The 25,458-nt window shown below is 37.9% G+C and overlaps 1 pseudogene; it reads right to left on the bottom strand.

Moving 5' to 3' along the window:
• Positions 1-22,586: 22,586 nt before the first annotated feature.
• On the bottom strand, positions 22,587-23,752 carry LOC122467894 (annotated as a pseudogene).
• Between the last annotated feature and the right edge of the window lie 1,706 nt (positions 23,753-25,458).

Here is a 25,458-nt window from a genome sequence, read left to right as displayed (position 1 = left end):
TTATCAAAAATCTCCCAACAAATAAGAGTCCAGGACCAGATGGCTTCCCAGGGGAGTTCTACCAGACGTTTAAAGCAGAGATAATACCTATCCTTCTCAAGCTATTCCAAGAAATAGAAAGGGAAGGAAAACTTCCAGACTCATTCTATGAAGCCAGAATTACTTTGATTCCTAAACCAGACAGAGACTCAGTAAAAAAAGAGAACTACAGGCCAATATCCCTGATGAATATGGATGCAAAAATTCTCAATAAGATACTAGCAAATTGAATTCAACAGCATATAAAAAGAATTATTCACCACGATCAAGTGGGATTCATTCCTGGGATGCAGGGCTGGTTCAACATTTGCAAATCAATCAACGTGATACATCACATTAATAAAAGAAAAGATAAGAACCATATGATCCTGTCAATCGATGCAGAAAAGGCATTTGACAAAATTCAGCACACTTTCTTAATAAAAGCCCTTCCGAAAGTCAGGATAGAAGGAACATACTTAAACATCTTAAAAGCCATTTATGAAAAGCCCACAGCTAACATCATCCTCAACGGGGAAAAACTGAAAGCTTTTTCCCTGAGATCAGGAACACGACAGGGATGTCCACTCTCACCACTGTTGTTTAACATAGTGTTGGAAGTTCTAGCATCAGCAGACAACAAAAGGAAATCAAAGGCATCAAAATTGGCAAAGATGAAGTCAAGCTTTCACTTTTTGCAGATGACATGATACTATACATGGAAAATCCGATAGACTCTACCAAAAGTCTGCTAGAACTGATACATGAATTCAGCAAAGTTGCAGGATACAAAATCAATGTACAAAAATCAGTTGCATTCTTATACACTAATAATGAAGCAACAGAAAGACAAATAGAGAAACTGATCCCATTCACAATTGCACCAAGAAGCACAAAATACCTAGGGATAAATCTAACCAAAGATGTAAAATATCTGTATGCTGAAAACTATCGAAAGCTTATGAAGGAAATTGAAGAAGATATAAAGAAATGGAAAAATATTCCATGCTCATGGATTGGAAGAATAAATATTGTTAAAATGTCAATACTACCCAAAGCTATCTACACATCCAATGCAATCCCAATCAAAATTGCACCAGCATTCTTCTTGAAACTAGAACAAGCAATCCTAAAATTCATATGGAACCACAAAAGGCCCCGAATAACCAAAATAATTTTGAAGAAGACCAAAGCAGGATGCATCACAATCCCAGACTTTAGCCTCTACCACAAAGCTGTCATCATCAAGACAGCATGGTATTGGCACAAAAACAGACACATAGACCAATGGAATAGAATAGAAACTCCAGAACTAGACCCACAAACGTATGGCCAACTCATCTTTGACAAAGCAGGAAAGAACATCCAATGGAAAAAACACAGTCTCTTTAACAAATGGTGCTGGGAGAACTGGACAGCAAAATGCAGAAGGTTGAAACTAGACCACTTTCTCACACCATTCACAAAAATAAACTCAAAATGGATAAAGGACCTGAATGTGAGACAGGAAACCATCAAAACCGTAGACGAGAAAGCAGGAAAAGACCTCTCTGACCTCAACCGTAGCAATCTCTTACTTGACACATCCCCAAAGGCAAGGGAATTAAAAGCAAAAATGAACTACTGGGACCTTATGAAGATAAAAAGCTTCTGCACAGCAAAGGAAACAACCAACAAAACTAAAAGGCAACCAACGGAATGGGAAAAGATATTTGCAAATGACATATCAGACAAAGGGCTAGTATCCAAAATCTATAAACTCCACACCCGAAAAACAAACCCAATGAAGAAATGGGCAGAAAACATGAATAGACACTTCTCTAAAGAAGACATCCGGATGGCCAGCAGGCACATGAAAGATGCTCAACGTCGCTCCTCATCAGGGAAATACAAATCAAAACCACACTCAGGTATCACCTCACGCCAGTCAGAGTGGCCAAAATGAACAAATCAGGAGACTATAGATGCTGGAGAGGATGTGGAGAAACGGGAACCCTCTTGCACTGTTGGTGGGAATGCAAACTGGTGCAGCCGCTCTGGAAAACAGTGTGGAGATTCCTCAGAAAATTAAAAATAGACCTACCCTATGACCCAGCAATAGCACTGCTAGGAATTTATCCAAGGGATACAGGAGTACTGATGCATAGGGGCACTTGTACCCCAATGTTTATAGCAGCACTCTCAACAATAGCCAAATTATGGAAAGAGCCTAAATGTCCATCAACTGATGAATGGATAAAGAAATTGTGGTTTATATACACAATGGAGTACTATGTGGCAATGAGAAAGAATGCAATATGGCCCTTTGCAGCAACATGGATGGAACTGGAGAGTGTTATGCTAAGTGAAATAAGCCATACAAAGAAAGACAGATACCATATGTTTTCACTCTTAGGTGGATCCTGAGAAACTTAACAGAAACCCATGGGGGAGGGGAAGGAAAAAAAAAAAGAGGTTAGAGTGGGAGAGAGCCAAAGCATAAAAGACTGTTAAAAACGGAGAACAAACTGAGGGTTGATGGGGGGTGGGAGGATGGGGAGGGTGGGTGATGGGTATAGAGGAGGGCACCTTTTGGGATGAGCACTAGGTGTTGTATGGAAACCAATTTGACAATAAATTTCATATATTGAAAAAAATAAAAAATAAAAAATAAAATGATTCATTCTTATTATAGCTTGTGAGAAGAATCAGAAAAGATCCAAATTTGTTAAATGAAGATAAGAAGCAATTGTCTCAGAGTATGATTAATGTTTGAAAATGTTCGGATAAGTGAAGCTTACATAGAGCCATTGGGATCTCTCCTTCCACACGTAAGACAGCCCATCTTTTGAACCAAGTCTTTGCACAAAATACATGCTATTTCCCTACCATGGCTCCCAACTGACTTTTATAGCTTCCCATATGCCTAAGCTTTTCTAAATCCCTTGTCACTGTTAAAACTCACCTGCCCTGATGAATGGATACAGATAAAGTAATATTCTACTGTGTGTTTGTGTGTGTGTGTGTGTGTATAGACAGAGAGAGAGAAAGAGTGGAATATTTCTCAACCATCTAAAAGAATGAAGTCTTGATCATTTGCAATGACATGGATGGAGCTAGAGTGTATTATGCTACATGAAATAAGTCAGTCAGAGAAAGACAAATACCATATGATTTCACTCATATGTGGAATTTAACAAACAAAAAAGATGAACATAGGGAAAGGGAAAAAAGAGAGAAAGAGAGGGAAGAAAACCACAGGAGACTCTTAATTATAGAGAACAAACTGAGGGTTGATGGAGGGAGATGAATGGGGGATGGGCTAAATGGGTGATGGGTATTAAGGAGGACACCTGTTGGGATGAGCACTGGGTGTTATATGTAAATGATGAATTACTAAATTCTACACCTGAAACCAATTTTACCCTATATGTTAACTAATTAGAATTTAAATAAAAACTTGAAATTAAAAAAAAAACCTCCAATGTCCTCAATCTTCTTCTCTTGGAATCAGAGAATTAAGGTTTTACCTCTCATACTGCATCACTATTACCTTCTGGAAGTCTGTAGATTTTGTCAGAAGGCACTGGAGCTTAGAAATAGTGTGTGTTTGAGGGATTTTCCTTTCTCTAGGGTAGATGGTCTTTGAGTGTAGAAAGTTCTCTTCCATCACAAATACCTTTAAAAAATTTTTTTAACAATTTTAAAAATACTTTTAACAATATTAATAGATTCAATTTGGTTATAATAAAGTCTCATAGATGTGAGATCTATTTATAGCTATTTATTGTATTCCTAAAGTGACTTTCCCAACCTATACCCTGACCCACTTGCAGAAGATTTCCTCATTTAACTTTCAGAAGGAAATCTATTTCTTTTACTTAAATAAAGGCCTCACAGTGATTCCCCTCCTCCCCAACATTTCTCTAAGAACTAAAAATTAGTAGTATGTTAAGAATAGAATTAAAGTATGGGCTGTGGCAAGTAAAGTAATTCAAGGTTACTATGCATGTTCCACTACTGAAGAAATTAAAAACTCAACTATAGTTTGAACTAGATAACCTTTAGGATGCTTTACAATTCCTAGTTTCTATGATTTTAAAGTATTCTTTTTTCCCCAAGTATAAGCTCTTGTTTAATAATTTCAGTTATCATAGACAATAAAATCACTGCAAAGACCTTATGACAACTAATTCAAAATCTAGCATGATTTTCTCATTTTGCAGAAAAAATAATAGCATATGTATAGTCCCGAGGCTAGTAATTCAGCCCAGATATATTTCTGCTGTTTCACGCATTCCATCCTGCCTGTAGAAATGTCTAGGAAGCATTAGAGAAATTAAAACATTTGAGGTCTATTTTTAAATGGTTACATTACATCTTTAGCATGCATATTTGACTTATGCTTATTGCATCTGCATTCTACTCTTTTTCCTGAGATCTTTCTTGTTGTGAAATATATTTCTTAGTGTTTGTTTCATTGTTGTTTTAGTGAGGTCTGTCTATGAGTGATACATATTCTTCATGCTTATCTAAAAATGTCTTTATTTTACCTTCATTATTGAGTGATAATTTCTCTGGGCTTAAATCCCTAATTGAAAATTACTGTCCCTCTGAACTGAAAAATATGATTACATGATCTTCTTTGATGTAAAGTCTGTTACCAGTCAAAATGACACGTCTTTTATAGGTAATTTACCTATTCTCTTTGATTTCTTTTTCCAGCTCTGGATAATGTTTATCCATTATCTCTTTGAATACTGCTTTCCCCTATATTATTGACCCTTATCGAGTTCTTCTCGAGCATAAATAAATACATCTTTTGTTTCTATGCACTGTTTATTCGGTGTAATATCCTAAGACCTATCTGCTAGTTCACTGATTCTCTCTTTGACTATGTCTGATTTACTTCATTACTCATCTGATAAATTTTTAATTTTTTTTTCAACGTTTATTTATTTTTGGGACAGAGAGAGACAGATTATGAACGGGGGAGGGGCAGACAGAGAGGGAGACACAGAATCGGAAACAGGCTCCAGGCTCTGAGCCATCAGCCCAGAGCCTGACGCGGGGCTCGAACTCACGAACCGCGAGATCGTGACCTGGCTGAAGTCGGACGCTTAACCGACTGCGCCACCCAGGTGCCCCTTTTAAATTTTTTTTTTCAACGTTTATTTATTTTTGGGACAGAGAGAGACAGAGCATGAACGGGGGAGGGGCAGAGAGAGAGGGAGACACAGAATCGGAAACAGGCTCCAGGCTCTGAGCCATCAGCCCAGAGCCCGACGCAGGTAAATTTTTAATTTTAATGACTATGTAACTTAAAATTTTTCTTTTTTTCTACAGTTTATTTATTTTATTTTTGAGAGAGATGGAGAGACAGAGAGAAAGAGAGAACCCGTGGGAGAGGGGCAGAGAGAGAGGGGAACAAAGGATCTAAAGTGGGCTTTATGCTGACAGCAAAGAGCCTGAAGTGGGGCCTGAACACATGAACCATGAGATCCTGACCTAAGCTGAAATCAAGAGTCAGACAAAACCAACTGAGCCACTCAGGCACCCCATCCTAAAATTTTTTTCTTAATGTTAAATTTGAATCTACTCAAATCTGCCTGTTCTTCTTTTTTTTAATTTATTTTAGAGGGAGAGAGAAAGAGAAAGAGAGAGAGAATGTGTGTGTGGGGGGGGGGGCAGGCAGGGAGAGAGGGAGGGAGAGATAGAGATAGAGATAGAGATGGATAGAGATGAGAGAGAGAGAGAGAGAGAGAGAGAGAATCCCAAGCAGGTTCCATGCGCAGCATGGAGCTTGATGTGGGGCTTGATCCCACAACCCTGGAATCCTGACTGGAGCTGAAAATCAAGAGTTTGATGTTCAACTGACTGAGCTGCCAAGGTGTCCCCTGTCTGTTCATTTTTAATGCAGACCTATTTTATCATGTGTTCTATTTCTTTTTTACCTTGATCATCATTAAGACATATTTATTTTATAATCTTTTTCAGATTATTCTATTAGCTCTAGTTCTTGGGGAACTATATTTATTGTTTATTAAATATTAATTATTCCTCAGTATTTAATGTCTTCTTGCAGTTTATATGTTTTTATTGTGAGCACTTTCTTGCACACACTCTCTCTCCTCTTTCTCAGAAATATGTGGGAGTCTCACACCCTGTAAATACCTCTAGAAATTGGTTTCAAATTTTCTTTTACCTGGGTCCTGGTGGTTTCATATTTTACAATAATTTCTTATATATTGTATTTATTTAATTTATTTTAAAATATACCTGCATTAATTTCTTTTGGGGGGACTCCACACAATTAAGGTAATGTCATCCCAAATTCCTAAGCTTTTCAGAGTGCTTCCTTTTGGTTTCTCATAGGTACCGTTTTTTTCTTACCCTCAGTCTCAGATGGGTACTTTTATTGTTGAATTCCTAGGAAGTGGAAAAACTTTTCTAGTTCCCTTTTAATGGTCTGACAGTTTTTGGTTTTGTGCAGGAGGCTTAACTCCAGCTCTCTACGTTTCTTGGATTCAAGACTCCATCTGTTATTCCCCAAAAGTTAGTAACATCCCCAGTAACCAATCCCCAAGGGGCTCATATCTGTGGCTGATACCCTTCATTATTATATCATGATGTATTTATAAAGATACCTTCGTTGTTTTTTCTGGAACGTGGAGATTTTCTTTTATTTCAAGTTTATATTACTTCTATGTTTTATTAAAGTTTATTTTGCTTTAATTTTTTACAGAATTGAGCAATAAGGTGGTCATACATATATTATACATTAGTGTTGTCAAACATACTAAAGCATTTAAAAGAGATTTTCTGCAGGTCCAACCCATACATTTTCTCATTTTATTTTAATTGTGATTCTGAGATTATTTGCTGATGTCCAGTTTCCCAGAATCTAAGGACATTAATGGACTTAAATTACCAATTCACTCAATTATCTCTTTAGTTCTTTAAACATTAATTTTTAACAACACCAATAACATAATGTCTGAGAAAACAGCACATTCCATATTTAACTGTAGCCAATTTCTTCATGCAAGGTCAAAGCTTTGTAAAGTCTTACTGTTTGAGTCAAATCTTGAAAGACAAATGGATGTTCTCACCAGGCAGAGAAGAAGTATTTTTGGCACAGGGAGGAGGACAAGTAAAGATACGAACATGAAAGAGCACAGCAAGATCAGAGAACTACAAGTAGTTCTGTAGACAAAAACATAAGCTTAAGGATAGAGAGAGATGGAAGCATTGAGAATTGAAGCCAGAGAGGTGAGCAAAGATCAAATTGTGGTGGTTCTTTATACCAGGCTAAGGAATTTGAACTGTGTTCTTCTAGGAAATAATGAACAGAGTTTTAAGTTCATCAGCATTGTGCTTTAGAAAGATTTGTCTTAAAGGCTATTGTGGTTAATAATCAGAAAAGGAATAAAGCTGGAAGCAAAAAACTAATTAAGAATTCACTGCAGAATAGGAGAAACTGAAATAAATAAGGAATAATAAGGATGAAGAGGAAATAGACAAATACAACAGATTAATAAGGAAGAATTCGTCAGACTTAACCATGTTTGAATGTTTTCCAGCATGACTTGAAATAGAGAAACAGGTTTGAAGACATGATAATGAGTACATTATTGATTTTGAGGCCCCTATGGGAGATACGTAATTGGAGCTACGAGGAAATTTATCTGGTTTAGATATATACATTTTGATAGGATCAGAAAGTTCTTTCTTTATTGGGCTGAAATTTCTCTTATAGTTTTTGCTGAAGAAGAAGAAAAAAAGAAGAAATTGGCTCTTTTAATGATTTCTTAGAGTGCATTTATTCTTTCACTTATGCAAGAAATTAATATTTATTTAGAACTTGCTCTGTGCTGAGCTTTTAGTCTGCACAAAAGATCTAGCAATTCAAAAAACAAAAACAAAACCAAAACAAAAAACAAAAAAACACCATGATTCCTGCAACCTTCCTCCCCTCCACAGATATTACATTCAAATGGTAGAAAGACAATAAAGCAGTGAACAACTGGATAAACACACTAATTACAGATTAAGATGAAGAACATAGAGTAAGTAACAGGGAATTATTTATAAAGAAAAATGGCCTACAGGCTAATTTAGATAATTATAAAAACTTATCTCTGGAAGTTATGTTAAAAATTATACCTGAGAAATGAGAAAAGGCTGTGCAAAATGCCAGGAATTCCAGGTAGAGGGAATAGCAAAAACAAATACTTTGGGGAAGGAAAAATATCAATGTGGCTTAGAAAATATCAGAACTTAAGTCAGCCTGGAAAATACAAGCTTAAGACAATGATAGAGAAATAAGTACAAAAAAGATCATATATGAAAAGATTTACAGATGCCTCATAATCATTGTAGAATTTGTATTAGGAATAAATTTTACAGTCATAAAAATAAAGTATCCAAACTTGAAACTTCCTTATTTTCTCTATTCCTGATTTATAGTCATGCTCAAGAGTCCATTTCCACTTATGGTACGAAATTTAACCTTGATAATTCAGGCCAAACTTTGCCAATTTGGATTTTTCTTAGTTTCTTTTGGGTAAAAGTGAGTCACTTTAAGGTTATCCCTTTGCCATTTTCATTCTTTTATCTCTGCTAATTATCTAGATTATTGAATCGGTAGAGATGAGAATGAGAGAATGTGTGTGTGTGTGTGTGTGTGTGAGTGTGTGTGTATATATATGTATTAATTGTACCCCCTAATTCATCTGCTACGGTCTTGGCTCATTTCTTTATCTTGGAGTTTAATCTGGTTTAGCAACTATTCTAACGTTTAAAATTTTAATGAAGTATTGTTAATGATAATTTTATTAAATTAATCTGGAAATGGCTTGGTAGACCTGCCCTTTGTACCTGTGACCTCCATTTTGGCCTCCTGTAGTTGTGTGCAATACATGTACATGGTGATCACAGTTCCCACTTTACATGTGGTAAATCTGAAGATGCCCAGTGATAATCTGCTCCTATTTTTTTAACCTTTCCCAGACCCAGGAAACTAATATTTTTTTTCTCAAGATCAGCATGGGAGGTACTTAACAATAAAATGAAATGCACTGGATCATGAGCAACTTGGGAAGATGAACTGGTTTATAGCTCAATGGTAGTGGAGAAAGTGTGGGGCACTGCTGCCCCTGCTGGTCACATTGTATAACAGCCAGTTGGGCACTAGCCACTGCTTGTGACATCTACAAAATGACCTAGCTCAAGGACGTTGGGAGCAGAATGAAACTGTAAAAAATACATTAGGTATCGTGAAAAATGTATAGAAAGTAGAGATTGAGTGTTTTTGCTATGGAACACATAGCATTGCTTACTGTGGTTTTACTATTTATTTCATGTTGTAACTCTAAATCAAGTTTTTCAAATTATTTGTTGATATGTCAATCAAGAGACAGATATAACATTAAAGAGGTACTTAATATAAATAATTTTTAACTAGATAAAAATTGTTAATTATGTTACCAAAAGGATCAAACAAACAAAAACACTGTAAGAGGATCCTGAGATAATAACTTCAGAAAATAGTTGCCTTTTCTAAGGCTGAAGGAACACAGAGAAGAGGTTGGAACTGTTAAAACTTACAAGTGCTAGAGGAGGGGTCCCCATAGAGCTGAAACTCATATCTCTGAGGGAGAAGCTTTTCTCAGCTAATACTGGCCAAAAAAACACCCAGTTTATAATGAGAAGCTCAGGCCACAGGGTCACTAATGTCCTCTGTGTGCACAGACTCACAGGTCCTCCTTACAAGCCAGGAGATACGTTTTCTCAAAAGGAGTTACCTGTAGAAGATAGCCTGGATTTGCCCCCAAACCCAAAGGTTTGTAATGTGATTCTCCTTCAGTGCTTGCCAGAGGTTCCATACAGCCTCCTTATTTGCCTCAGACACTCCTTAGACATTGTTCAGACACTCCAGATTTTAGAAATGTTGAAATATAAGGTCCAAGTCGAACAACAGCTTACATTTTCGTCTGAACTTAATGTAGCAGCTTCTCTTGCACTACTCAAAACTGTCAATATTATGAATTACCTAGTAGATTAGTAAAAATAGCACTTAAATACAGTATATGTTTATGTGCATATATACTCAAAATTTTATTTTATTTATTTATTTTTTATTTTTTTCTTAATGTTTATGTATTATCGAGAGACAGAGAGAGATAGACCATGAGCATGGGAAGGGCAGAGAGAGAGGGGGAGACACAGAATCTGAAGCAGGCTCCAGACTCTGAGCTGTCAGCACAGAGCCTGACGCAGGGCTCGAACCCACAAACCATGAGATTATGACCTGAGTCAATGTCGGATGCTTAACTGATTGAGCCACCCAGGCATCCCCATACTCGAAATTTCAAAAAAATATATCTCCAACCAAATACTGTGCCTCATTTTTAGTGGAAGGTGTACTAGGTACAGCAAATTATTTTTCATATTGAAGAGGATATCTCAACATGTTTCAGGCTCCTAGACTCCCACAAACTTCACTGAAGTTGAGAGCTACTTAATTTTCTTACTTGTTCTCTCGTCATCTGTGTTGCATATGTCTTACTGAGGCATCTAAAGCACTTTTTACTTCCTCCTTAACACTATCTTGGGCCAGGGGGATACTCCGTGGAAGAGAAAGGTGATCAAAATGCTTGTAGACTACCTTACGGTAAAGGGTAGCACACTTGAAAAAACCCTGAGACAAGACTGTTACGGTATACTGTTGGACATGTCAAGTAAAAACAGAAATAAAAACAAAACCTGCCTCTTGAGGTTCTTGCACATCGGTATGGAGGCAAGTGCATTTCCTAAGCAGTAGCTTCATATCAGCTGCCAGAAACTGTACGGATTGCTCCAGTCAAGTCATTAGACTTGGAGCATAACTGCAACTCAGCTTACTACCTAATAATGTCTACAGTAATCCACAGACATTATCTAAGATTTATCTTCATTCTTCCTAAATCAAATAAGCAAATGAGGTTATGATGGATACCACTACACTGTATCTTTCGAGTCTTAGGTTGTAGCACTAATCTTTACATTGTCCCCAGGGTTGTGATATTGTTTTTGATTTACTATCTTGTTATGGAGGGGAAGTTCAAGGTTCCATTTGACACTTTGTAGGTCATAGAGCTAACGTGAGAATTCTGCCAGTTGTCAAGTATATCTTTTCCAACTATAGATCCAAAAACTAGGGAAATAGCCACAAAGTGATTTTGTGGACCTACGGGCCTAGTGTGGTTCACACTTGGGCTAAGACCTTAATTTAGTTACTTGACCACCATAAATCCTCATTGTGCCTAATGGACCAGGGTGGAATTCGGAGTTTTAAGAAATTACCATTATTTCAGGGCTCTTAGATTCTGGTATGGTATATATATACCAAACCTGAAATAAATGGTAATTTCTTAAAACTATATATATATATATATATATATATATATATACACATATGTATGTGTATATATATTTGGAGAATATATATATATATATATGTATATATAAATATGTATTAGACTTGGAGCATAACTGCAACTCAGCTTACTACCTAATAAAGTCTACATATCTGTATCTATATCTATATACCAACCCTGAAATAATGGTCATATATATATATTTTTTCTTTTACAGTCATTATAGAAAATAGCTACAGGTTCTTTGGAAGATGATTTATAGCATATTTGTAGCACTGTTGTAGGTCCTTCCTCACAAGTGAGGAGCTTTCCCATCAAATAGAAAGCTTTAGCTCTGTCTGTAAACTGACTCAGGTCTAAAAACTGGGTGAGAGATCACAGTTCACCATTATAGTGAATTAAGTCAGATTTTGGTCACTGGATCTGGAGTCTTCTCTGTTATACATATGAAGAAATATTTAGGAAGCTATCCATTTATATCATTCCTAGGGAAACTATGACAAATTAGTTCCTATAGGTCTAAATTTTTTGATTACCCAACAGCCCTGCTACCCTTTATTTTGAATACATCCACCTCATCTTTGGCTTTTAAAAGTTTTCTTTCTTAAAAAAAAATTTTAATGTTTATTTATTTATTTATTTATTTATTTTGGGAGAGAGAGACAGACAGAACATGAGCAGGGAGGGACAGAGAGAGAGGGAGACACAGAATCCGAAGCAGGCTCCAGGCTCTGAGCTGTTAGCACAGAGCCCGACATGGGACTTGAACTCACGAACCATGAGATCATGAGCTGAGCCAAAGTTGGACACTTAAGCAACTGAGCCACCCAAGACCCCAAGCTTTTAAGAGCTTTTCACCTCTGCTACCATAAGATTAAAATCAAGCCACCCATCTCGATGGCAGCACCCCCACTATATCTAGCCAACAATCACCAGAAACCTTTTCAAGGGTGCAAATGTCCCCTCATCTCAAAGTCTTAGAGAAAGGGTCATCCTATGGACCTTTTCATAAAATGGAATTGAGGAGTGGAAGTACAGATTGCAGTTAATGAACCTACTCCAAAATTCTCATCTCCTAAACCTTTGAATTTCTTTGTCTACATGCAATTTGGTGTAGGCCAATGTTGAGTCTCAAGTTAGTCAACCAGCCAAATAAATGGCTACAGTCATTTCCACATACATGAATGTATCACTTAGACTTCAATAAGAGAAACAGAGCCAGTACAAGTGATATGAAATATGAGATTTATTATAGAACCTTGGCCTTGTGCAATTGTAGGAGCTAATTAAACAGTTTGTATGTGATGGTTACTTCTCTGAAACTGGTGCTGGGCCTGAGGTCAATAGGGCAGAATGTTGGAAATGAAAGGTGAACATTGACGTAAGGGAGAGCAGAAGAAAAATTGGAATCCATGAGAATGATCTGGAACCCATGATGGTTTATGTAGGAGACATAAAAATTACATCCCCAAAGATGTCTGCACGCTAACACCCAGAACCTGTGACTATGTTACATTACACAGCAAAAGAGAATTAGGTTTGTAGATAGAATCAATGATGTTAATCTTCTGATATTAAGATAGGGAGATGTAGGGTGCCTGAGTGTCTCAGTGGGTTTAGCATCTGACTTTAGCTCAGTTCATGATCCCACAGTTCATGAGTTCAAGCCCCGTGTCAGACTCTGTGCTGACAGCTCAGAGCCTGGAGCCTGCTTCTGATTCTGTGTCTCCCTTTCTCTCTGTCCCTCACTCACTCTCTCTCTCTCTCTCTCAAAAGTAAATAGACATAAAAAAAAATATAAGGAGATGTAATGGAAGAAAGGCAGGAGGGGTGAGGCACAAGAGCAAATTGACCCACTGTGTGTAGCTTTGGACATGGAGGAGGTAGCCCCAGAACCAAGAAATGGGAGCAGACTTTACAATCTAGGAATGGCTCTCAGCAGGAAGCTACAAAAAAGTGAGGGCTTCAGTGCTATGACAGATAGGAAATGAACTAAGCCAATAACCTTTCAGGGCAAGGAAATAGATTCTCTCTGGAGTCCTTAGGAAAGAATGCAGTCCAGCCAATACTAGGCCAGATTCCAATCTACAGAGCTTATTATTAAGATAACAAATTTGGGGGCGCCTGGGTGGCTCAGGGTTCAGCTTCCAACTTTGGCTCAGCTCATGTTCTCCCAGTTTGTTTGAACCCTGCATGGGGGTCACTTCTGTTAGTGTTGAGCCTGCTTCAGATCCTCTGTCCCCCCACCCTGTCCCTCCCCTGCTTGTGTGCTCTCTCTCAAAAATAAAAACACTTACTAAAAAAGAAAAAAAAGGTAACAAATTTGTATTGTTTTAAGCCACTAAGTTCGTGGCAATTTGTTACAATAGCAATACAAAAATAATACAATCCGTCACCACATCCAAGTTTCCAACATTGCTCCTGTGGCCTGCAGAAAAAGCTGGCACTCATTGTTATGGCACTTGGTCCAGAATTCAGAAAAACTGAAGGAGAAAGTGAAATTAGAGAAGCTGTAGCCAGGCTGCTGCCCCATGCCACAAGGTGACCCAGCAGATCCATGCCAATGTGAGCGAGTTTCAGTGCTACCCAGATATCTGCACCAAGCTCCCTAGCATTAAAATATGGCTACTAGTCCACATCCATTTTACAAATCTCAGGTAACACGTGTCATATGGCCCACACTCATCTATTCATGGAAAGGAATTCTGATAACTGTAGTCCACTTTAGCTAAGTCAATATGGCATCAATCTTCCAGAAAGAGTTAACACATTCAGTTGGGAATCATTGGTAAGTAAACCACATAAATAAAGTTGGCCCAGTTTGGTGTTATACTCTATCCAGGTTGGTCTAAAAGCTCGAGGATTTATTCCCAAAAATATTTGCCACATTTCTTTCAATATAAATCTGCCAATTTTCTTGATATATGTTATTTCCCCCTACTTCAAAATTTGTGATATCTTCTCTGGGGCACAGTGAAATCTGACTTTAAATGGGAGTGTAGGCAACAAGGGCATCTGGAGGTGTCTTAAGGAGATGGGGCATCCCCTTGTGTGACAAATACCCTAGGTGAAGTCATTAGAAGCTTTTCAAACACAGGGAAGGGTGTTATTCTCAGACATGGAAGACAAGCTATTTCCACAGACCAAAACACCTCAGTATGACTCAGGGTCCCAGAGCCTCAGCTTCATCTGAGCCCAACCAGATGTCCTTATTCCCAGGCTCAGGGCTCTACTCCTGCCCAATCAATGCCTTCATGTTCACATGACAAATTTGGAAAAACTGTGAATTCAATTGACATTGTAATTCTGCAACCACACAATTAAATTGGAGATTTAATTTTCCACCAATATTGGCCACGTAATATTAGAAATAAGAAATATTTGCTATTAAAAATAGGGCTGTCAGAGAAATTCTATTTTGTTTGTTTGGTTTTGTTAAATTTGAGCTTAAAGGCTGAACTTGTTGTTTGCTTTTTATAAATGCTCCTCTTCACTCAGAGGAATCCATCCTGGTCAAGTAAAGCAGTCATTCCTCCCCCTAAATAATTTATTCAGTAGGAATAATATTACAACTAAGCACAGGTGGATTTGTTTGATTGTGATGCAGTACATGCAATGAATTAACAGCATCCATTTTGTGCTGGCAAGGAGCTCAACATTCATTCAAGTGCAAAAACGCAGCTAAACCATTTACCACATCCCATCATCAAGGGACTGCTTTTAGAATCTACTTCTTACAGGGAGGAGGAGCCAAGACGGCAGAAGAGCATTGAAGTTTTTTGTGTGTCTTGCATCCATAAAATACAGCCAGATCAACACTAAACCATCCTACACACCTAGTAAACTGATTGGAGGATTAACACAACAATCTGCACAGCCTGAACCACAGAATTCAGCAGGTACATGGCGTGGAGACGTGAACTTGGGGAGAGAGAAGCCGGTGGCGGGTAGGGAGCCACCTTTGCAGGTGCAGAGAGCACGGAGACTGGGGGCAGGGAGAATACGGGAAAAGCACCCCTCCCCAAAAGCAGCTGGAGAGAAAGTGGAAAATTGGAAACAACCACAGGGACTAAACTAAAAAGGGAGAAAGGAGAAAGGAGAGGGTTTAAATCCCATTAAGACTGTAAACAAGGGGAGGGCAAAGTCTGCAACTCCACAACTCAATACCTGGCGGTGCTCTGGTGGGAAGGGTGAATGCTCAGGAACAGAGTGGGGTCCAGGAAGTCCTCAGGCCACACGGGGAAAAGCAGTTCCACTGCTGGAAGGACATTTGGTAGAGACTGTTGAAGCCACCTGGTCCCAGCAGACCCCAGAAAACGGCCACATTCACTGGTGCTGGAACAAGGCCGTTAAGGGTGAAGCCTGGTGCCAGATGTGTGTTGTGATTTTCCATAATCCCTGAAATGCTACTGCTACACTATCTCGCAAACTTTTTCTGGGGTGGGCTGGCACCTGGCCGCAGTCTTGGGGCACCGGCAGCAGCAGGGTCCAGCAGGCATTCCTGGGTGCAGCTGGCATTCGGCCATTGCTCAGTGAGACCCTCCCACAGAGGGGCGGAACGGGCCAAAGCCGCAGTCCTTCAGAAGTAAGGGGCCAGGGAAAACAGCCGCATCTGAGACAAAACTCAGGAGACAGGTAATGCCTGGGGCTTGGTCACGGACAGTGAAGAAGCGGGGAGTGGATGAAAGCTGAAGACAGAGGACAGGTGTGCGATTGCTGATCGGAGAGAACAGAGTTCCCATACTAGAGACTGGATAGCTGGGTGACGCCATTTTCACCACTCCCGCGCATGTGCATACACACCTACAAGCGCTGTAACAATCCACCCCAGTAGGCTAGCAGCGCCATATAGTGGAGAATGGAGCTGTTACACTGAGCCCCGCCCGAATGGGCCAACCTCATTCTTTAAGAACACAAGTCTCACTGCCTACTTAGATTATGGACTATAAAGTGCTACATAGTCTGACTTCTGGGAGAAAACAAAGTAATTTCAGTCCTATTTCAATCTGTTAACAGGTCCATCTACTCAATTTTCTTTCTTTCTTTTCTCTTTTATACTATATTTTTTCTTGAATACAGAAGGAAAAAATTCATTTTTATTTTAAGTTTTTATTAAAAATATTTTTCTTTAATTTTTTTACTATATTTTTTGCTTTTATGTAAATTTTTTCAAATTCTATTTTACTTCCATCATTTTATTTTAGTCTACTACAATGTATTCACTTTTTCAAATTTTCAAATGATTTCTTTTCTTTTTTCTTTTTCTCTTCTTCATTTCTTTTCTTTTTCTTGACTACAGAAAGAGAAAAAAATCCTTTTTTATTTTTAATTTTTATTAAAATATTTTTCTTTAATTTTTTTCCCTACTATATTCTTTACTTTTGTGTAAAGGTTTTCAAATTCTATTTTACTCCCATCATCTCATTTTAGTCTACTTCAGTGTATTGATTTTTTCAAATTCTCAAACGATTTCCTCCCCCCCCCACCTTTTTTTGCTCTAATCTGTCAAACCACTTTCAATACCCAGACCAAAACACACCTAGGATATAGCATCATTCATTTGATTTGTGTGTGTGTGTGTGTGTGTGTGTGTGTGTTTACTTTTTTAATTTTAATATTTTTTAATTTTAATTTTTTCATTTTAATCTTTCTACCTCATTAATTCCTTTTCTCCCTTCAAAATGACAAAACAAAGGAATTCACCCCAAAGGAAAGAGCATGAAGAAACGACAGCCAGGGATTTAACCAACACAGATACAAGCAAGATGTCTGAACCAGAATTTAGAATCATGATAATAAGAATACTAGCTGGAGTGGAAAATAGATTAAAATCCTTTTCCACAGAGATAAAATAAGTAAAAAATAGTCAGAATTAAATTAAAAATGCTATAACTGAGCTGCAATCATGGATGGATGCAGCAGTGGCAAGGATGGATGAGGCAGAACAGAGAATCAGTGATATAGAGGAAAAACTTATAGAGAATAATGAAGCAGAAAAAAAGAGAGAGATTAAGACAAAAGAGAATGATTTAAGATTTAGATAAATCAGTAACTCATTAAAAAGGAACAACATCAGAATCATAGGAGTCCCAGAAGAGGAAGAGAAATAGGGGTAGAAGGGTTATGTGAGAAAATCATAGTGGAAAACTTGCCTAACCTGGGGAAAGACACAGACATCAAAATCCAGGAAGCACAGAGGACCTCATTAGATTCAACAAAAAATGATCATCAACAAGCCATATCATAGTCAAATTCACAAAATACTCAATCAAGGAGACCATCATGAAAAGCAGCAAGGGAAAAAAAGTCCCTAACCTATAAAGGAAGACGGATCAGGTTGGCAGCAGACCTATCCACAGAAACTTGGCAGGCCAGAAAGGAGTGGCAGGATATAGTCAATGTGCTGAATCAGAAAAATATGCAGCCAAGAATTCTTTATCCAGCAAGGCTGTCATTCAAAATAGAAGGAGAGAAAAAAGTTTCCCACACAAACAAAAATTAAAGGATTTGTGACCACTAAACCAGCCCTGCAAGAAATTTTAAACCAGACAGAGACCCCACTAAAAAGGAGAACTATAAACCAATTTCCCTGATGAACATGGATGTAAAATTCCTCAACAAGATATTAGCCAACCGGATCCAACAATACATTAAAAAAAATTATTCACCACGACCAAGTGGGATTTATACCTGGGATGCAGGGCTGGTTCAATATCCACAAAACAATTAACGGGATTCATCACATCAATAAAAGAAAGGACAAGGACCATATGATCCTCTCAATATGTACAGAGAAAGCTTTTGACAAAATACAGCATCCTTTCTTGATAAACACCCTCAAGAAAGTAGGGATAGAAGGATCATAGCTTCAGATCATAAAAGCCATATATGAACAACCCAACGCTAATATCATCCTCAATGGGGAAAAACTGAGAGCTTTCCCCCTAAGGTCAGGAACAAGACAGGCATGTCCACTCTCACCACTGTTATTCCACATAGAATTGGAAGTCTTAGCCTCTGCAATCAGACAACACAAAGAAATAAAAGGCATCCAAATCGGCCAGGAGGAGGTCAAACTTTCACTCTTCGCAGATGACATGATACTTAATATGGAAAACCCAAAAGATTCCACCAAAAAACCGCTAGAATTGATTCATGAATTCAGCAAAGTTTCAGGATATAAAATCAATGCACAGAAATTGATTGCATTCCTATACACCAACAATGAAGTGACAGAAAGAGAAATCAAGGAATTGATCCCATTTACAGTTGCACCAAAAACCATAAAATACCTAGGAATAAATCTAACCAAAGAGGTGAAAAATCTATACACTGAAACTACAGAAAGCTTATGACAGAAATTGAAGAAGACACACACAAAAAAAGGAAAAAGATTCCATGTTCCTGGATAGGAAGAACAAATATTGTTGAAATGTCAATACTACCCAAAGCAATCTACATATTCAATGCAATCCCTATCAAAATAACACCAGCATTCTTCACAGAGCTAGAACAAATAATCCTAAAATTTGTATGGAACCAGAAAAGACCCCGAATAGCCAAACCAATCTTGAAAAAGAAAACCAAAGCAGGAGGCATCACAATCCCAGACTTCAAGCTGTACTACAAAGCTGTAATCATCAAGACAGTATGGTACTGGCACAAGAACAGACACTCAGATCAATGGAACAGAATAGAGAACCCAGAAATGGACCCACAAACATATGGCTAACTAATCTTTGACAAAGCAGGAAAGAATATTCAGGGAATAAAGACAGTCTCTTCAGCAAGTGGTGCTGGGAACACTGGACAGCAACATGCAGAAGAATGAGCCTGGACCACTTTCTTACACCATACACAAAAATAAACTCAAAATGGATGGAAGACCTCCATGTAAGAAAGGAAGCCATCAAAATCCTCAAGGAGAAAGCAGGCAAAAACCTCTTTGATCTTGGCCACAGCAACTTCTTAACTCAACACGTCTCTGGACACAAGGGAAACAAAAAAAAATGAACTACTGGGACCTCATCAAAATAAAAAGCTTCTGCACAACGAAGGAAACAATCAGCAAAACTAAAAGGCAACTGATGGAATGGGAGAAGATATTTGCAAATGACATATCAGATAAAGGGTTAGTATCCAAAATCTATAAAGAACTTCTCAAACTCAACCCCCAAAAAACAAATAATCCAGTGAAGAAATGGACAAAAGACATGAATAGACACTTCTCCAAAGAAGACATCCAGACACATGAAAAAATGCTCAACATCACTCATCATCAGGGAAATACAAATCAAAACCACAATGAGATATCACCTTACACCTGTCAGAATGGCTAACATTAACAACTCAGGCAAGCAACAGATGTTGGCGAGGATGCGGAGAAACAGGATCTCTCTTGCTTTGTTGTTGGGAAGGCAAGCTGGTGCAGCCACTCTGGAAAACAGTATGGAGGTTCCTCAAAAAACTAAAAATAGAACTACCCTACAACCCAGCAATTGCACTACTAGGCATTTATCCACGGGATACAGGTGTGCTGTTTTGAAGGGACACATGCACCCCCATGTTTATAGCAGCACTATCAACAATAGCCAAAGTATGGAAAGAGCCCAAATGTCCATTGATGGATGAATGGATGAAGAAGACATGGTATATATATATATACACAATGGAGTATTACTCAGCAATCGAATGAAATCTTGCCATTTGCAACTATGTGAATAGAACTGGAGGGTATTATGCTAAGTGAAATTAGTCAGTCAGAGAAAGACAAAAATCATATGCCTTCACTCATATGAGGACTTTAAGAGACATAACAGATAAACATAAGGGAAGGGAAACAAAAATAATATAAAAACAGGGAGGGGACAAAACAGAAGAGACTCATAAATATGGGGAACAAACTGAGGGTTCCTGGAGGGGTTGTGGGAGGGGGGATGGGCCAAATGGGTAAGGGGCACTAAAGAATCTACCTCTGAAATAATTTTTGCACTATATGCTAACTAATTTGGATGTAAATTTAAGAAAATAAAAAATAAAAGAAGTTAATAATAATAATAAAAAAGAATCTATTTCTTAGAACAATTATTGTGCCAGTCAGGGTCTAGTCATGAGATAACCATACCACTCATTTGAACAGAAAGAATTTAACATAAAGAATTTGTAACTAAGTATAAGGATGTCGTTGAGTGGGTCATTGAACAGATAACAAGAAAACCCTAAGGTAACTTGATAGGCAAAAGGAACCCTGAAGTATCAAGGAAATAGCAACTGAAGGAAGCAGGTGCTACCCTTAGGGCTGACAGATGAATCTGGTTCTGAAAATGTTTGAAAAACCAGTTGACCTGCAGCTGCAGGATGGCCCTGCTCTAGATGGGTTGAAGAGGCACTGCTAGTGGGATGCACACAGAAATCAACAGCCTACAGTTGCAAACCTTCAGCTCTAAGAGGAATACGCTAAAAGAAGCAAACCTTCAGCTATGAGAAGATCTGAGGATCTCATGTGGAACATGGTGACTATCGGTGTTATTATATAATTGGAATTTGCTAAGACAGGAGAATTTAAATATTCTCACCAAAAAGGGGGGAGGGAAGGGAAAATACGTGAGGTGATGGATGTGTAAATGTACTCAATGGGGGGGATCCTTTTACATTGTATACATATATGACATGCACCTTAAATATCTTACTATTTTATACGCCACTTATATAAAGCTCAATAGAGCTGAAATTTTAAAATAGAAAAAGGCAGGGCTCCTGGGTGGCTCAATGAGTTAAGCATCCGACCGAGTCTTGATTTCGGCTCAGGTAATGATCTCACAGTTCATGGGTTCGAGCCCTGAATCAAGCTCCGTGCGGACAGTAAGGAGCCTACTTGGGATTCCCTCTCTTCCTCTCTCTTTGTCCCTGTACTGCTCACATGCTCTCTGTCTCTCTCTCAAAATAAATAAATAAACTTTTTTTTTAAAGGCATGCAAGGACCCCCACAGGAAATGAGCACAACACGGCAGTTCCTTCTTCATCCAACAACTTCATGGTTCTTTTCTCACTCCCCTGTTATCAGAGCCAAATAAGAAGACAACTCTCAAAATTTGCATTTCCAAAATCCAGTCCAGCATCACACAGCAGAGTCCAGGAGGCTGAGTTTGAAGTTAAAAGTAAAATTATGTGAAAACTGACACAGTTGATAAATGATTAAATTTTTTTGCAATAACCCCTTTTAGCACCAATATGTTAATACATGCTTAATGAATAATTAAATACTAAGTTCCCATTTCTCAAGAGAGTTGATAAACATGTGAATTGCACAAAATATTTGTGCAGGCTGTATGTAGAGATAAAACTAATCACATAAAAGCTGGAAGAAATACATATGCTGAAGGTAGAAGCATCTAATTCAAAAGATAATGATTATTTTTAGAAAACCGTACCCAAATATCTCAATTTCACAGGTGCATCTGCAGAAAATGTGTTTATTTATCACTCTGAAGCATGAATTTTCATTGAGATCAAATTACTTTCCTTCTAAATTGATTTCATTCATTTTTTGGAATCCGAGTGTTCCTTGTATCCCCATGGAAAGGGAAGTGATAGCTGTAATATGTTGGTTTCATTGGCAAAGGAAAATGTCTGTAAACAGTTAAAGGTTGCCATTTTGTAAAAGTTTAATCACATGCTTCATGCAGTCAGTTATTTCTATTATGGTTGGGTTTCTTTCATTAAATTCACATAACAAAGTAAAGCTTTGGAAGGTCAGTCTGTTGAAGATAAGTCTACTGTATGTTCAGTTAAAAGTTCAACACTAAATATACAATTATTTGTTTTTGCAATATTAATGTGGATACAAATTTAGCAGAGCCCTGTACATCACGGGTAAAGTAGTGGTCTTATTAAATTAAGAAACTTACAGAGAAAAATACTCTTGGAGTTGGCTCTGGCACACAAATACGTTATAATTTCCTCCAACAAACTGTCAATAGTCTACCATTTGAAATAGAAACTACAGGGGCGCCTGGGTGGCTCAGACGGTTGAGCCTCCGACTTCGGCTCAGGCCATGATCTTACCCTTTGTGGGTTTGAGCCTGCGTCAGGCTCTGCGCTGACAGCTCAGAGCCTGGAGCCTGTTTCAGATTCTGTGTCTCCCTCTCTCTTTGCCTCTCTCTCCTCTGTTCGCGCTCTGTCTCTGTCACAGAAAATAAGTAAACATTGAAATAGAAACTACAAATGTCAAAATTTATAAACATTAAAGTACTATAAAAATTTCATGATGAAGCTTATGTTAAGTACCCGAAATGTATTTTTGCAAGGTCATAAGTGCATTCTCTCTTTGCTGTTCATCCACAGATTTTAGAAATGTTTCAGCCTTTAAGAGAACTATTTTGTAAATCAACCTACAAGTCCTGTAATGGCATTGAATATTTTTTTCTTATTTTTAACGGATCAGTTATTTAATTAGGTTCTTTGTTAAGAAATTTAGAACACCAATCTGTGAGGGTAAACTCCATTCTGGAGAGAATACACAAAGTGGAGGTAACCCTGAAGCTGAGGAACAGCTTTGATTTCTGGCAGAATTTGCAAGTCCACAGCTTTCTCATCAACCTTGCGCTGCTCTGTAATCTCATATTTCTCTTTCTCTGTGTCGAAGATGTCACATTGCAGGTGTCTGGGTTTACACGGCTTCCTCTTCTTAAGGTAAGCATCGGTGAGATGTTCGGGGATTTTCGCACTGCTGGTATCAATTTTGGTGGAGGTGGCAATGACTAATTTCTGGTATGTTCTACGAAGAGGAACTCGATTGAGGGACAGAGGTCTGGTCGCAAGTTAACAAGCCACGCTCAGTTGCTTCAGGAAAACCACCCTGTTGCCTCTGTGGTGCCCAGTGAGGACGATTAAAGTGGTCCCTCGCAGTTTCCTCACCTGCTGACTGAAAGGTGTTTTGCCATGGCTCAGCAGCTTCTGAGCACACCTCCTGTAGGATGATGCCCAGGCATTTTGCGAAGTTTAACCACTCAGACACCACCATTCTTGCCACCACCAACTGGTTTTGTGACAGTAGCAGAACTTCTTTTTCTTTTCAAGCCTGGATTTAGCTGCTGAATACTTCCTCTTGTACACAGCCTGTCTCGAATACATAGCCGATTGGGAGTATCTACCACTTCCTCTGACCAGGACAGGGTCTCGGCTGCAGTGGGGCTTCCCCTTCTTTGACGGTTTAGCCTTGAGGTTGCCCTTCTTAACGTTGCCACCAGCATCAGCCTTCTTGGCTTCAGGTTTCTTCTCCCTAGTATCCGGCTTCTCAGCTTTTTCACCCAGCATCTTGCAAGATGGGAAAGAATGGCATTGAATATTCTCTGAAAGAACTCTGCATTTAAGAAAAATGTTTGGAAATCTATTATCAAAATGTCCAGTGAATTGAAGCCAAAAACTAGTTTTTGCAATAGCTGCAAACAAAGGCAAATTTATCCCTACAAAAACGGGGACATGAACAAATTAAATGATGAGGCCTCAAACAGTGTGCAAGATTTAATTTTAAAATTCTGTAAAAGGCTTTGAAATGACTTGCAGAAAAAAAATCTTTTGATCCAGTTCCTTTTTTTGTAATTGGATTATATGATGTACTGAAATGCAACGAAATTGAAAAGACCTATGATTTTGCAGCATCTGCTTTGCAAAACACTAAAAATATTATAAATGGAGAATTTATTTTATGAACTTTATAAGGTAGATTTTTAGAGGGTAAAGCTTTATAGGGTATATTTGTAGAAAAGAAAAACTCTAAACTGAGACAAAAGACAGTGCCTATAAAAATGTTTGAACTGATACATTTACATATTTCATTAAAAGTAGAATTGAGACTATCTTCCACTTGGAATTTGTCTCTGAACTTACTAGGTAATTCAGAACCTCTAAATATTTCCTCAATTAAAATATTATATGACCAAAAAAATCCCATATAGTCTACAAAAAAAAAGTAAATACATGTCGTTTTCAAGTGTATTAATATGATATTAACTGAATATTTTAGGCAATTTTTGAAAAATTAAAAATTTAAAACCATATTAAAATAATAATACATCCTGCAGAAAAATATTAGTGAATTAATATTAGAGAGATATATGGTTTGTGCTAATTTTTTGTTTAGACAATCAATATAATTTTTATATTTTGCTTTTCTCTACAAGAAAATATGTCATACTACTTTTTAGAAAAAAATTATCTTTGAAAATAATTTTTATGAAAACTATTTTATACATCAGCCAATATAAATAATATGGTGAATTAACTGTTCAATGAATAAATATTTCAAATATAAAATTATAATCAATTTTAATGTATCCTTTCATTCTCAAAAGTGTCTTGACTTGCTGTCTTATTCTGCTCAGGTTACCATCACAGAATATTATAGACTGGATGGCTTACCAACAGATATTTATTTTTTCACAGTTCTGGAAGCTACAAGTCTGAGATCAGGGTACCAGTATGTTTGGGTTCTGGATTCTGGTGAAGCTTCTCTTAGCTTGCAGATGGCTGCCTTCTGTCTGTGTCCTCATACCTCACATGGTGGGGAGAGACAGACCAAGCTTTGTGGTGTCTCTTCTTACCAGACCACTAATTCCATCATGAGGGCCCCATGATCTCATCTAAATGTAATTATCTTTCAAAGACCCCACCTTCAAATACCACCCCATTGTGGGTTAAGTTTTCAAAATATGAATTTTTGGGGACACACAATTTAGTCCATATCTCTTGAACAATAAATTTTGGGGCCCCATACTTAAGAATCTTACTATCATAGAGTAAAGAGTGGTCCCTTGGCATCAGAGTCCAGATGCACAGTCCTGGCTTGTCTTTGGTTGTCAACATCTAGTTCCAGAGCATCCAAATCCAAATTGACATATTTGCCTTTAATCTGTTTTCCAAGAACAGCTCATTTTTAATCCTCTTCTCCCTGTCTGTGAAAGATTTCTACTCTTCTGGGCCTCTCAGCCCAGCCTATGTTCCTCTTGGGGATACAGGGCCTCCTTTCCATCTTTTAGGAAGT

This window comes from Prionailurus bengalensis, chromosome B1 (assembly GCF_016509475.1).
Source record: "Prionailurus bengalensis isolate Pbe53 chromosome B1, Fcat_Pben_1.1_paternal_pri, whole genome shotgun sequence".
NCBI lineage: Eukaryota > Metazoa > Chordata > Mammalia > Carnivora > Felidae > Prionailurus > Prionailurus bengalensis.
Note: the sequence above shows the minus strand (reverse complement) of the source record. Positions and strands in the feature narration are given on the sequence as shown.